The sequence below is a fragment of the Pan troglodytes genome, chromosome 17 (genome assembly GCF_028858775.2).
Source record: "Pan troglodytes isolate AG18354 chromosome 17, NHGRI_mPanTro3-v2.0_pri, whole genome shotgun sequence".
NCBI lineage: Eukaryota > Metazoa > Chordata > Mammalia > Primates > Hominidae > Pan > Pan troglodytes.
This window is the reverse complement of record NC_072415.2, coordinates 16,420,877-16,433,887: the sequence shown is the minus strand read 5'-3', so window position 1 is coordinate 16,433,887 and position 13,011 is coordinate 16,420,877. Positions and strand designations below refer to the sequence as shown.

At 44.8% G+C, this 13,011-nt stretch overlaps 1 pseudogene; it reads right to left on the bottom strand.

The window, feature by feature from the left end:
- Window positions 1–11,103: 11,103 nt before the first annotated feature.
- On the bottom strand, window positions 11,104–12,381 carry LOC134808579 (coxsackievirus and adenovirus receptor-like; annotated as a pseudogene).
- Window positions 12,382–13,011: the final 630 nt, after the last annotated feature.

The window sequence follows — 13,011 nt, the reverse complement described above, 5'->3', positions numbered from 1 at the left end:
GACTATGACAATTCACCTTGATGTACAACAATTTAGTCTGTTTGGAGTTTCCACTCTTGGGAAAAACCTAGTTATCCTAATTAAGAATAGTTATAGATAGTATAGTGGTAGCTTTTTTTTTTTTTTTTTTTGAGACAGGGTCTTGCTTTGTCACTCAGATTGGAGTGGAGTAGCATGATCATGGCTCACTGCAGCCTCAACCTCCCTGGGCTCAGTGATTCTCCCACCTTAGTCTCCTGAGTAACTTGGAATACAAGCACATGCCACCATGCCTGAATATTTTTTCTATTTTGTTTTCTTTTATTTGTTTTGTTTTGTTTTGTAGAGATGGGGTTTTGCCATGTCATCTAGGCTGGTATTGAACTTCTGGACTCAAGTGATCCTCTCTCCTCAGCCTCCCAAAGTACTGGGATTACAGGTGTGAACCAGCATGCCATGCCTATAGTGATACCTTTAAGTAACCCTCTCTTTTCTTCTTTTGAGCAATTTTTCAAAGCAACAGGCACTTTATTAAATAAGAAAGTTGATGTGCTTTCCTAATGCCTGCTAATAAAGTAAAGAACCAAGAAACCTCTGTGATTTCAATGAAATCCCTCCAGATATTATAGGCTACTTGTTACTGACAGGTATGGTAGGAACTGTAGGTCAAGCTGTGATAGGCAAATAGATCTTGCTGAAGAGGAAGAATGATTGGCTAAGATAATGCCCCAGGATAGCTGGCATACCTTTAGACACAGCTAAATTGAATGCTTTCTGATGAGGAGTGTATTAGTCTGTCTCACATGCTATAAAGACATGCCTGACAATGGGTAATTGAAAAACAAAAGAGATTGAATTGGCTCACAGTTCTGTGGGCTGTACAGACTTATGCTTATAGGGAGGCCTCAGGAAACTTACAATCATGGCAGAAGGTGAAAAGGAAGCAAGCACATATTCACATGGCTGAAACGAGTCAGGGAAGGTGCTACACACTTTTTAAACAAGCAGATCTCAGGAGAACTTTATCATCAGACAGTACTAGGGGGATGAGGCTAAACCATTAGAAACCACCTCCATGATGCAAACACCTTCCACTAAGCCTCTCCTCCAACACTGGCAATTACAATTCCACATGAGATTGGGGATGGGGGGTGCACAAATCCAAACCATATCAAGAAGCATTTTAAAAATTGAGGGAAGTTCTAATCAGACGGCAAGTCAGGACAGGGCATTCCATCAACGTAACACTCCTCTCAATACATGCCAAAATGAGAGAAAGGAAAAAGTGCAAGGATGAAGAAGGGACACAGCAAAATGACAAGATGACTAACAAGATGACCCCTGTGGAAAGCATTTACTGATTCAACAACCAAATAATGAAGAAAATAAGAGCAAACTTGCTGAGTTTCTATGCTCTTTATGTTTATTAGGGAAGGGCAAAAGCCAGTCCCTCGACATTGTTACTGTTAATTAACATCATCACTGCCTGCTCTTAAGTGTCTAGATACTTTCAAGAATCTAGTATTATCTTCACTTAAATGTTTCTTGGATGTGCCCTGTCATGCATGTGATATTGCAAAAAGATTCTACATTAACCACAGCAAGATGGCTATGTAATAATTGGGATCACTTTAGGGGAGCATATTTCTACCACATTTTGAGATGGAAAATGAAGTAAAGATATCCATTTGTCAATTTCTTCTACATTATGCCAAACATTCAAAGAGATTATTTTATTTATTTCAAAGATGCATACATGTTGAATTAAAATTTAAATTAAGAAAATTTATAAACTGAGTCAAAAGAAAAGTAAGCGAGGCAGTTCTGCACACCCTGGAAGTGTCAGGCATATATGACTAAAGTATTCGGCATTTGGCCAGGTGTGGTAGCTCATGCTGTCATTCCAGGATGTTGAGAGGCTGAGGCAGGTGGATTGCTTGAGCTCAGAACTTTGAGACCAAGCAAGGCAACGTGGTGGAACCCCATCTCTATGAAAAATATGAAAATTATCCAAGCATGGTGGTGCCCGCCTTTTAGTACCAGCTACTGGAAAGGCTAAGGTGAGAAGATCATTTGAATCCAGGAGGTCAAGGCTGCAGTAAGCTCTGGTTGCACCACTGCACTCCAACCTGGGTGAAAGAGGGAGAACCTCTGCCGAGGACTCTTGGGATATGACTATACCCATAGGGATTGCCCTCAGTAACCTCACATTTGAGTGGAAGTGGAGATCATATGTACCTATACCAATATGTAGTGAAAAAGGAAAACATAAGAAATCATGGCAGAAATGGCACAAAGTATAAAAGAGGCTTGGTATAATTGAGAGAGGCTTTCTGGTGATAAAATTTGAACTGATTTCTGGAGAATGGGTTGAATTCCAATAGAGGGAGATGGACCAAAGTTAATTCTGATGAGGGAAAAGTCTTGAGCAAAATCTAGAAAAGGGAAACATGCCCATTTTAAGTGTTAATGAGGGTCCAGTTGGGGTACAGTGCAGGAAGAGAGTTCTAGTGAAAAGGTAGTTGGTCTGATAGGTCAGGGTCTTGCAGGCAGAGGCAGATACTATCATTATTCCATTTTTCAGATTGGAAAACAGACACAGAGAGCCCAAGGTCACAAAGCCAGAAAACGAATCTGGGCAGTCTAGCGGTAGCACCCTCTTCTTAAATGATCTATTAAAGGGCCTCTTCTCCAGGCACTCTAAAACTCTTCTCCATCTTTAGCTTCCCCAGAGTACAGTGAGGCCCTCTGTCTACCTCACAGGATGGGGTCTCAGAAAAGCAACAGATCCCAAATCATACTAGCTTTTAAATAAAAAAAAATGTAACCCTGCAAAACAAGAAGTGCAGAGGTTGGGAGAGAGCCAGCACTGGTTAATTCAGCAGCTCAACAATAAATCCAAGACCTGGGTACTGGTTCACCTCTCCACACCACCATCCTCATGGGCCAGCTTCTACCTTCTCCTGAATGCTGTATCTTTGCCTAGTTTTCTCCCTGATTTTAGCTCAAGTGCTACTTCCTGGGGGCAACCTTTCCTGCCTCCCTCTTGAGGTCAGTCTGCCTTCCCAGGCTCTTGTAGCACCCCTGGGTCTGCTGAACTTTCCCTTATTACATAATTCTATGACTAATGTCAGCTCTTTCTGTAAGACTCTCAGCTCCACTAGAGAAGAAATTCTGTGCGTTTTTGCTCACTATTGAACCCTGAAGTCTACTACTCAAATATTTGTCAAATGAGTAAATGGTAGCTCTGTGCAGGGCCAAGGAACACAAGAACCACAAGAAACATGCAATCTGCCAAAATACTCATTACAGCTCACTCTCCTCTGGTGACATTTCTCTGAGGCACATTCCTGTTGGTTTCTTCCCCTCAAGAAGCATTCTTCTTTCTCCTTCCTATAAAAGCCAGGATTTTCTCAGATAGCCACACCATGCCCCATGCAAAGAGATTTGGATTATTCTATCATCTTGAGGCATTTCTGTGGAAACTGCTGTCAGTCCAGGTGGCCCATGACCTAAGCTGACCCAAGCCGACTGAAGGGAGGACGTATTCTATGCATGCTGTGCAGTTCCACAGGGTGCTGGTTGTCCCGGCTGCTGCTGGTGGTCTTCATGTAGCCAAGGTATCACTAGTGCATATGGAGAAAACAGAGCAACTGGAGAGAAACCGAGTAGGTAAAAGTGGGCAGGGCTTGGTGATGTTTGGGGATATGATATGAGCGATAAGACAGAGGATGGTCTTAGGAAAATCTCCTGTATTTTCCTTTTGGACAATGGTATAAATGAATAAAAGTTCCAATCACTGGGACAGAAAACACTTGGAAAATATGAGATTCATTCAGGCAAGCCTTTCATACACTATTCCATAATCAGTTTCATAAGTGAAAAGGAGTCAGAACTCATTTCTACCTTGTTTGCTCCTATCATACTGTGTTGTACCCTGTCGGATCTACTTATCACATTCCTCCTGCTAGTGGACTTACCTACTAATATTTGCACTTCTTCCTTGCCAGCCTGGAACCTCTGAGACAGCAGGAGCAGTGTGTGTGCATGCATGTGTGTGTGCACTTTTGTGTGTGTGTGTGTGTAGTTGGATTCCCCACAACACATTATTGTTTTATCCATAGTAAATGGTGGATGAATATTTGCACGATTTAGCTGGACTGCAGCATTGTGGAGGTCAGATAACCACATTTTGATAGACAAGTTGCATTCTAACCTTGAAGCAGACAAAATGCCCATCTTATCAGCCTCGCTCACACTGGCTGTGCCTTTCCTTTGTGGTTGAATGTTTAAGGAGCTGATCCAACAAGCTTCTTAAAAAGGGGATTGGACATTCGCCAGCCTCAGGCTGCATGGCAGGGTGACTGTGTCTTTGAATATCCCAGATGGAGGCTGGTCACCCTTTTGTCTTTGGGTGAATAGACTACTCAGGAAGGCAGGGATGCATGCACCCCCCTTTCTTGTTAATGAGTTTGCAATTTATTTTGGCAGATCTAAAATAATAATTCAAAGGCAGTGTAGAAGAAGATGGGGACATTACTTTTAATTGTTTAATATTGTTATGACATGACATTTGCTTACAGAAAGAGAGGCAAGCCACCATCTTCAAGGGAGGGCATAGTCATCGACTGTGATCCTGGTGTCCATGTTGGAATATCATGACAACTGTCTCCCAGCACTGAACTCGATTACTTCTGCTGCATTCCCAGTGTTAGCTGAGTTGCTTAATTTACTTTCTTCAATGCCATGTGTGAAAGGGAAGCTAGAAAACTGCACTATGTATGGCTTCGTGCACTGAAAATTTGACATTATCAAAGGAGGCATGATCTTGTCTCTCTCTATCCCTCTCCAAATGTTTTCTATAATTATATTCAGAGGCTCATGGGTCTTACCATGGGTGATCAAGGAAGGGCTGGTAACTCTTTCAACCACAGGTAAAATATTACAAACATCTGAAACCTGTATTTTTACAGGTGAGAGAAATGAGGCCAGAAAAGTTAAGTGCATCGTGTTGAGTACAATTTTATTTGGTGATCAGGCAGCCCTGGGTTCAAATCCTGGCTCTGTTGCTACCACTTAAGCCACTTAACTCCATCTGAGCCTCAGGTTGCCCATCTGCGTAATAAGCAGTAACAGCAGCTATCCTGCAGGACTACTGTGAGAATTACAACTCAGGCAATGATCATGATATTTCTTGGCAGAGGTGTTCACTACCTAGGTAGTGTTATTATTATTATGTCTAAAGTCACAAAGGGAGTTTTTGAGAAAGCTGGAATGAAAACTTGTTCCTCCCAACACTGAGCTTATTAGAGCACACCGTTTTGCTTGAATAAAGCAGCCCTGGAGTCTCTCAGGGGAGGGTGTTTGTAACATCTGCTTAGGCACGGTTTCATTTACTATATACCCAGAGACTAGCACTGTACAAGTTGTGGGGAGATACTCATGTGAGTTGGCAGACTTTTGGTCAAATATTTTCCCTAAATCGAGGTCTCTATGGCATTCTACAGAACACTCTGCATCCTTCTAAGGGACACTGGAAGAGCAAATGGATTGTACAGTGAGTTACAAATAAAATGGCTAATCTCAGCATGAAAGGCTGAGGGTGTTACCTGAATGAGGATGCAGACCCTCCATCTACATACAAGCAAACCTAAGTGACCATGAGCCTGCCGGAAAGAAATCACATGCTATGTAAAGGCTTAGTAACAGTGATGAATATTTGAACCTGAACTCCAGCTCCAGAGCAGTTCAGTGGCCTCCCTTCCAGGAACAGAAGCCAAAGCAGCTCAGGATTCTTGAAGGCTCTGAAAGGTCAATGAGAATCCTGGTATATGTCAAGACTTTCCCACCAAAGAAGGGCTCCATGTGTAGAGACTTAGAAAGGATTCCCAACCTTGGCCCCTCCAAAACCAGAAACAAAGGTGGGGGACAGCCCAATTAAGTGGCCCTAGAGATTTGCCCAGGAGCTGGAGCCCTCCGGAGAAGTCCAGTTTTCCTATGCAGGGAGAGGACTGGGAGTTCTCTGGTCACAAGCGTCCTGCCTTTGTTTTCATGAAGCTATGTCTCTTACCTGGTAAGAAAAATGGAACTGCGTGCAGCTGCTGAAAACTTTAACCAAAAACTGGTTAAAGATGCTGGCACAAAGAAAGGAGGCCTGAAGAAAACAAGTGATCATGAAAACACATTTAGCTCTTAATCTGACCCATTTCTCATGGGCCAGGCCTGGTGCCAGGAATGCGGTGATGAATAAGGCCTGAGCTGAGATTGTGAGGATGACAGGGAGTCCACCCTGTGGGGATCTGGGATGATAGAAGGGCCCCGCAGATAGGGGACCCCATGGCCAGAAGTTCTGCTGAGTGGAAAAGGGCTTGGAGTAACTGAGGTCAGCTGGATTCCTTAAACACTGCCCAGAGCCCTTGAAGCCATCTAAGGGCACACTTCTCAGGCCTGCTCCGAACCACACTCAACTGGGAATCTTTTAAGGACAGCTGCTCTGTTAGGCTTGCCTGAGATGGTGCAGTTTTCCCCCGCGGCGGCAGAGGCACAGACAGTTAAGAATGCAGGAGCGGGGCCTCACAATGCCTTGGACTAGGGCAAAGGAGGACCCCCGCCTCTCCCTTCCCGGGGCTACGACATGGGAGGACCCGGACCCGTGGATCCATTGACTCTGGCACCAGGGGATCCCCGCTCTCCAGCGCCCTAGACTGAGGCAGGAGAAGACCTCAGACCCGCTCCGCCCTGAACTAGAGCACAGTGGGACCCGCGACCTGCCTTGGCCTCAGGCACTGGAGGACACCTGCAACGCCGTGCATAGACTATGCTACTGAAGGACCTCTCCCGCGGCTCAGCCCTGGACTAAGGCACCGGAGGATCCCTGCCCTGCCCCGCCCCGCGGTGTCCTGGACTGTGCACTGCAGAACCCCCACCGCTCCACACCCTGGACTCTGGCTCCCGAGGACCTGGGCCCTGGCTCGCCCTGAACTACTCCTGCCCCTCAGCACCCTGGACTGTGGTTCCAGAGGACCTGGTCCTGCGGCAACTTGGGCTACCGCGTGGACTCCAGGACCCCAGTCCTGCCAGGCCCTAGACCAAGACACGGGAGAACCTCTGACTCGCCGCCCCCTGGACTAGGGCACCAGAGGACCCACACCTTGCCGTGCCCTGGACTACAGCACAGAAGGACCCCCGATCCGCCGGGCACTGGGCTCCTGCACAGAGGGACGCCCGCCATGGAGGTCTGGACTACCCCCCCCCCACCGCACCCTGGACTACTGCACGCCAAGACCCTCGCCTGAACGTGCCCTACACTCTGGCATGGGGGAACCGGGCCCCGCAGAGCCCTGGACTCTGGCATTGGAGGACTCCTCGGCTAGGTTCTGGACTCCTGCACAAGAGGACTCCTGCCCCGCCACACCCTGGACACCTGCACTAGAGAACCCTGCCCCGTCGCCCCCTAGACTATGGCACGGGAGGACCCTTGCCACCGACTTCGGCACGGTAAGACCCCTGACCCGCCTTGCACTGGATTCCAGCACTGGAGGACCCCCTGCCACGGCGCTCTCTGGACTAGCCCTGCGCCACCGCGTCCTGCACCACAGCACAGAAGGACCGCCGTCCCACCGCGCACTGGACTGAGGCACAGCAGCACCCGGGCCTCGTGCGTGGTGCACTGCAGGACGAGGTGACCCCCCTCCCCGCCGCGCGTTGGACTATGGCACAGGACGACCACCACTCCCACATGCCCTGGACCACTGCAGGACAGGTCCCCCACTCCGCCGTGCCCTGGAATATGGCACTGGAGGACCCCCGTCCTGCCGCTCTGTGGACTCCACCACCGAAGACCCTCGCCCCCCTGCGCCCTGGACAAAGGCACGGGAGGACCCGGCTTCACCGACCCGTGGGCTATCGCATAGGAAAACCCCCACCTCCACCCCCACCCCGCGCCAGAGACTCTGACAAGAGAGGACCCCTGCCCCCTGCTCCCCGGACTACAGCAAGGCAGGAACCACCCTCCTCCAAGATCCTCACTATGGCAACTGTGGACCCCCGCCCTGGTACGCCCTGGACTAAGTCACCGAAGGACCCCGACCCCACAACGCCGTGAACTCCAGCATTGGAGGACCATTGCCTTACTGCGGACTCAAGCACTGGACTATCGCAGGGCAGGATCCCTGTCCCGCCATGCCCTACACTATGGCACGGGAGGACCCAGCCTCACTGTGCTCTGGACTCCAGCACCGGAGGACTCCTACACGGAGGACTCCGGCTCTGCGACGTCCTGGACTCCTGAACAAGAGAACCCCCGCCCCGCGGCACCTTGGATATAGCAAGGCAGGAATCCCGCCCTGTCACGCTCTGGACTGTGGCACCTGAGGATCCACGCCCCAGCGCGCCCTGGACTACTCTTCCGCAGGACTCCTGTTCCACCGCACCCTGGACTATGGCACCAGAGGACCCAGCTCCCCGCGACCTGGACTAAGGCACCAGAGGACCCAGCCCCTCGCATCCTGGACTATGGCATCAGAGGACCCAGCCTCCCTGTGTCATGGACTATGGCACCAGAGGACCCAGCCCCTCGCATCCTGGACTATGGCACCAGAGGACCCAGCCCCTTGCGCCCTGGACTATGGCACCAGAGGACCCAGCCCCCTGGCGTCCTGGACTAAGGCACAGTAGGACCCCGCAGCATCGTGTACTCCTGCACAGGAGGACCCTCGCAGGGCTGTGCCCTGGACTGAGCTACTGAAGGAGCCTCACCCCTGCCTCACCCTGGACTAAGGCACTGGAGAACTCTTGCTCCGCAGAGCCGCGGACTCTTGCAGGAGAGAACCTCAGCCCAGCCGTGCCCTGGACTGTGGCACAGTAGGGCCCACACCGCGCCATGGACTCCTGTACTGGAGGAAGAGTAGTAATAAATGTCCAGGTTTACAAGTTGAAAAGTAGCAATCAATGTGTTATAATGGATGGATTTGATGTAAAATTACAAATGCTGAAAACATTATGTGTAATTGCCTAGCCAGATCAATTACACAAGACAGAGAAATAAAATAAATCCATATAGGGAAGGAAGAGGTAAGATTGTTTCTGTTTTCTGAAAATATAATCTTAAGATACAGAAAATCTTTTTTTATTATTAATGTTCTGTTTACTTATTTTTATAATATTTTATAAATAAACTTTATTCGTATAAAACAGGCCAAACATCTGACATTCAAAAATGGCTACTGTTATAAAATCAGAAACATAGTCAGAGTGTTGGGAATATTGAAATTTCTAAATCTTTATGAATAACACAATCACTTACGTTATATCCACAAAGAACAGAAAAGAGGCAAGCTTGAAAATATGAGGATAGAAAGATGTCACAGTGATGTGTTTTTAGAAACAGTACCTTCACCTCTAAGCAACTTTCAGGTAGGTGATAGCTAGCTCATAGGCACCAGAAATTCATAACGGAAATTAAATTACCCAAAAGGTACAGAAGAAAATGTTAACACAAGTATAAAAGTAATTTTATGTAAGATTAAAACCTATTTTAAAATGCTTCCAAATATGTAAAACTATAGACAAATCCATTACACATTCAGCTTAAGTTTACCATTAAAAAGTGCACACATGATACTCTAACTGTAAATACATGCCACCGTTTATAATGTAGCATTTACCACCACAGCACCCAAAGATATTAACAGAAACCAACTCCCTACTAAAATCTAGGGAAAGGTTTTACAGCTAGTGAAATAATTTATTGCAGACCGTATTTATTATAAAGAAACTGTTGTCTCATTCTACTGTATCTACACTCCCTCACAATCTTAAGGGAAATACAATAAATCCACTTTCTTCTCCTAAAATGATATTTAGCACATTTGGCAAGGAGTAGTCCCTTTACTCCTCCTTCTTATCTTTTTTTCTTTTTCTTTCTTTTTTTTTTTTTTTTGAGAATAAACCACTTTCACAAAACTAAGACTCAAACTTTTTCAAAGCTCAGCTTGATTTGCTGGAACTACACAGAGACATGCTTGATCACACAACAGCAACTGTACATCCTCCCACGTCTGGAATACAGAATTTATGGAGGACACTTACTTGCTTAAAATATATTTGATTATTCTGCATTTATGATAAAAATATCATCCAGGGATCATATTCAAGAGGGTAAATTTAGGATTACATGTTTCTAGAACATATAATACGTAATGCCATGCCAAACCAACAACAAACAACATAAAGCACTGAAACCGAAGAGCCACTTAAAATTTAGAATTAGGAAATTTCAATCTATAATTGTCAAACAATAAATGAGTTATAATATTTTTCTAATAAGAAAAATATCACCTAAAGTGGAAAGCCAGTATTTAGTCCGGAACTATGAGATACTACATTCTTGGTCTGGCTGGCCACCATTTTAAAGACCACCACAGATCTCAAAGCATGAGACCACTCACCAACAAAATCTATCCCTGCTATTGCACCTAGTGTCATCTCAATATGTGGCTGACAGCAAATGTTCTAACTTAATCTGATAGATGCTCCTTTAGCATATAAAAGAGCTTGCTAAGTCCCTATTACCTGTAGCAGTCTATCAACTAAATATTTAAGAAATCATTTCATAGACAAGGTTTATGAATGACTTAGAAGTAAAATTAGTAATTTCTAAACCACTGTAGTGTTTTCTATGTTTTTAGAGATATTCCTAACACAGAGTTTTCCAAGGAGCTGTGAAAACAAGTACAAACACACATGTGTAATTTTGTCATGGATGTTTCTGTACTAATTTGGGGGAGACTGGTGGGCCATAAATAAATGAGATACACATCCTAAAAATAATGGTAAAAATTATCAAGTACCACTTTCAGATGGTTACTCAAGTATCAACTTGGTATTCAAGTAAGTTCACCAATGTCTTCACTTATGATTTCATATTCAAAGTGCTACATCTTACTTAGGTACTGATAAATTTAGAAACCTTTATAATCAACCTCTTAAAGAAAATCCAGCTTTTTCAGATGGTAAACTTGTCTTTACTAACTTTAATGCCTGTAACTATTTCGATATAACCAAAGAAAAATTTTAAAAAATATATTCCTTACAGCTCCTGATTAACTTATTTTTGGATACATTTTGAGGCTAGTAACAAAATTTAGACCAGAATAGGTTTTCATATATCAAAAAAGGAAAGGAACACGGAGAGCACAGATGAGACGTATGGAGGCTCTATACTATAGACCCATCCTTGCTCTGTGCGGGAATCATCACAAGAATCGCGCCCATTCGACTTAGATTAGGGGCAGCTACCTTAGCAGGTGGGAGAGTCGGACTCTGAGGAGTGCGTTCAAAGTCTTCACTCGGTACTTGTTTATACTGAGTCTTGGAATATCCCTCCATGTTGGAAGGAGACATGGATCCCAGGGATGAATGATTACTGCCTATGCAGCTTCTGGCAGCGGACGTACGGCTCTTTGGAGGCGGCACATCTTCCCTGATATCGTGATGAACTTACTTTTCGTATTTTTCTTCTCTGCGCTTTTTACGACAGCAAAAGATGATAAGACCAATGAGCACTAGAGCAAGCAAAGCTCCTATAATGGCTCCTGCAATTAGTCCAGCTTTATTTGAAGGAGGGACAACGTTTACACGCAACAGGCACTGATCAGAGCCCACTCTGTTTCTGATGTACAGCTGTATGTCCCAGAGTACTCAGAAGAAGCATTTTTTTTACAGATATAACAGATGAAGTCATTTCTGCTAACCATGAAGTGGGCATTTTCTGTGAGTCAGACAATTTTTGCCACTCATACTGTAATGGAAGTGAACCTTCTTTTGGTTCACATTTTAGTTTAAAGTCACTTCCAATTTCTTCTGATCCATCAACATAACATCTTGTACCTGAAGGCTTAACAAGAACTACCAGCTGAATCTTCTTATTTGCAATACCAGGAGCTTTTTTCACTTTGCACTGATCTGTGCCAATATCTGACAGCTGTAAATTCGTTACATTTATTGATGCATCACCAGATTTGAGATCATTACTCTTAAAATGTACTCGGCCTTTCAGTTCTGGATAGTAATCATCATAAATTTTGTTTCCAGAATATAAAATCATCACTTGATCCACCTTCTGATTATCAGCTGGTGATATCAGCCACTCGATGTCCAGTGGTCCCTGGTCTTCAGGACTAAGCGTAAATTTCCATGGCAGATAGGTAGTTTCCCCTTTGGCTTTTTCGATCATCTGCTCAGGAGTAGTGATACTCAAACTTCTGGTGAAATCCGCGACTCCGCACAGGAGCACGAAGCGCAGCAGGAGCGCCATGGTGGCTGCAGTGCCGTGGGCGGCGGCTGAGGTAGGCGGCTCTCACTCCAGGTCCTAGGCTCCCCGTGCCTCGCGCGCTCAAGATAGAGAAAATCTTAAAGACTCCACCAAAATAAATGGTTAAAGCTGATAAAGAAATTCAGTAAAGTTAATAGTTACAAAATCAACATACAGCTAGCATTATTGTTTCTATACACTAATGACAAACTATTACCTGAAAAATAAAAGTAATAAGGCAATTCAATTTATAATAGAATCAAAACATATAAAAATATATAAAAGACTTAGGAGTAAATTTAATCAAGAATGTGAAAGATTTGCACACTGAAAACTATAGCACATTGATGAAAAAAATTAAAATGGCATAAATAAATGGAGAAACATCCTTTATTGATGGATTCAAAAATTAGTATTGTAAAAGTGTCAATGCTACCCAAAGCAATCTACAGATTAAATGCAACCACTATCAAATTCCCCGAAATAGAAAAATTACTGCTAAAATTTGTATGGAACCACAAAAGACCCCGACTAACCAAAGCAATCTTGAACAAAAAGAACAAAGCTGGAGGTATCAGACTACCCAATTCCAAACTATATTACAAAGCCATAGTAATTAAAACAACATAGCAGTGGCATAAAAACAGACAGGTAGAACAGTGCAAAGGGATATAGAACCCGTAAATAAATCCGTGTGTCTGTGGTCAATTGATTTTTTG